The sequence below is a fragment of the Oncorhynchus masou genome, unplaced genomic scaffold (genome assembly GCF_036934945.1).
Source record: "Oncorhynchus masou masou isolate Uvic2021 unplaced genomic scaffold, UVic_Omas_1.1 unplaced_scaffold_2002, whole genome shotgun sequence".
In the NCBI taxonomy this organism is placed as follows: domain Eukaryota; kingdom Metazoa; phylum Chordata; class Actinopteri; order Salmoniformes; family Salmonidae; genus Oncorhynchus; species Oncorhynchus masou.
In genome coordinates this window covers 1-2,693 of record NW_027008492.1, presented here as the reverse complement: position 1 = coordinate 2,693, position 2,693 = coordinate 1, and the positions used below count along the sequence as shown (strand labels likewise).

The 2,693-nt window shown below is 42.5% G+C and overlaps 1 long non-coding RNA gene across 1 annotated transcript; it reads left to right on the top strand.

Moving 5' to 3' along the window:
- The first annotated feature begins 1,377 nt into the window (after positions 1-1,377).
- Positions 1,378-2,300, top strand: LOC135532743 (uncharacterized). Its single transcript, XR_010454387.1, has 3 exons — positions 1,378-1,571; positions 1,925-1,989; positions 2,152-2,300. It is a non-coding gene; the product is annotated as an uncharacterized LOC135532743 (long non-coding RNA).
- The last annotated feature ends 393 nt before the right edge of the window (positions 2,301-2,693 follow it).

The window sequence follows — 2,693 nt, the reverse complement described above, 5'->3', positions numbered from 1 at the left end:
CAGAATCTACCACAACAACCACAGTCGCTGCCAAAACAACCACAGCTGTTCCCACAACAACTACAGCTGCTCCCACAACAACCACAGCTGTTCTCACAACAACCTCAGCTGCTACGACAACAGCCCCAGATGTTCAAACAACAACCACATCTGCTCCAACAACCATAGCTTCTCCCACAACAACCATACAAGCTCCAACGACAACTACAATTGAGGCTACAACAACCATAGATACTCCAACAACAACCACAACTGCTCCAACAACAACCACAGCTAATCCCACAACCACGACAGCTACTTCCACAACATCCACAGGTGCTCCCACAACAACCAAAGCTTCTCCCATAACAACCACAGCTGCTCTCACAACAACCACAGCTGTTCCCACAACAACCACAGCTGTTCCCACAACAACCACAGCTTCTCCAACAACAACCACAGCCGCTCCCACAACAACCACAGAATCTACCACAACAACCACAGTCGCTGCCACAACAACCACAGCTGTTCCCACAACAACTACAGCTGCTCCCAAAACAACCACAGCTGTTCCCACAACAACCACAGCTGCTACGACAACAGCCCCAGATGTTCCAACCACAACCACATCTGCTCCAACAACAACCACAGCTTCTCCCACAACAACCATACAAGCTCCAACGACAACTACAATTGGGGCTACAACAACCACAGATGCTCCCACAACAACCACAACTGCTCCCACATCAACCACAACTTCTCCAACAACAACCACAACTGCTCGCACAACATACACATCCTTCCCCACAACACCCACATCTGCTCCCACAACAACCACAGCAGCTCCAAAGACAACTACAACTGAGGCTACAGCAACCACAGATACTTCAACGACAACCACAGCTGCTCCCACAACAACCACAGCTGCTCCATCAACAACCACAGCTAATCCCACAACAACGACAGGTATTTACACAACATCCTCAGGTGTTCCCACATTAACCACAGCTGCTTCAACAGCAACCACACAATCTTCCACAACAACGACAGCTGCTCTCCCAACAACCACAGCTTCTCCCACAACAAACACAGCCGCTCCAGCAACAACAACATATGCTCCCACATCAACCACTTCTGCTCCCGCAACAACCACAGCTGTTCCAGCAACAACCACAGCTGCTCAAGCAACAACAACATATGCTGCCACAACAACCACTTCTGCTCCCACAACAACCACAGCTGCTCCAGCAACAACCACAGCTGCTCAAGCAACAACAACATATGCTCCCACAACAACCACTTCTGCTCCCAGCAACAACCACAGCTGCTCCAACAAAACATATGCACAACAACCACTTCTGCTCCAGCAACAACCACAGCTGCTCCCAAAACCAACCACCACAGCTGCTCCAAGAAAAACAACAGCTGCTCTGACCACAGTTACAACTGGTTATTCAACCACCACCACAACACCGGCCCCTCCACCACCAGAGGTGAAGTTGGAGTTCAAATTGGAGCAAAACTTCACAGCAGATTTGAATAATGTTTCTTCACCAGAGTTCAAAGAATTAGCAAATACTGTGGCTGCAGCGGTAAATACTGTTTTACTTTCATTTTCAACCCTTTTAATATCATACTTTTAGATTCCTTAACTAAAAATGCTTAGTCTTGTCAATCCAGTAAACAAAATATCATGTTATTAAATCAGGGAATAAAATCTAAAACGTTTCTGCTCAATGATTGCTTCAACTGAATTTAAATGATTGATTGATATATTGATTTAGTAGTAGTTTACAAGTAATGAAGAAAACATTTCAAAATGATAAGCAAACCTTTAAATTAGGGTTAGGGTGAGTTGTAAAGTATATTTCACTGTAAAACCTTTGCAATGTCTCAGGACACATTCATGTATAATATATTATTTATTCATATTATTTTTTTACAGCTGGAAAATGTGTACAAAAGTAAATATGGATCCAGTTTCATTCGCATAGAAGTTATAGGTTTCAGGTAAGAAGTAATTCTAAGCATGTTTTTCTGACATCGTGTTTGGGGTTCTATTTAAGGTAGAAGTCATTTGTTTAATTGTTCATATTTATCATAGCATTTTAACATGAATCTGATCTGTTGATGAAATCATAATTTAAAGTAATAATTGTGGTTGTTTTCCAGTCAAGGTTCAGTTGTGGTAATCACTAAGCTGGTATTTAACGATACCAGCGTAGTCCCTGCGAACAGTGATGTGGCTGCCACGATGACAGAGGCAGTTTCAAGCAACAGCTCTAATTTCTCTCTCCCAGTGAACACAGCCTCCATTGTGGCAACAAGTAAGACACACATATTATTTGCACTAGTTGTTCATCACAGATTTCCTGTTACTAATTTGTTATAACATATCAGTTAATTATAACTTGCATATGCAAGGAATGGTTCATTCAAGACTGTGCAATTCTATTAAAATAAATCACAATGTAGGTGGTGTGATACGGTCCCAAACAGGTGACGAAGGTCATTTCCATTTAACTACGCAGCCTGGAGTTGATTATCAGTCTTTTATTATTGCTACTTGACATAGAAAACAAACTAACAAATGTGGTTGTAAAAGTGCTTAATTCTGAAGAGAAAACCCAGTACCTTCTTATCTTATGCTGAAAAACAAGATGCAAAACTGAGTAACCCTACGTCCTCAGCACTGTTGATTAAACATCTGTAAC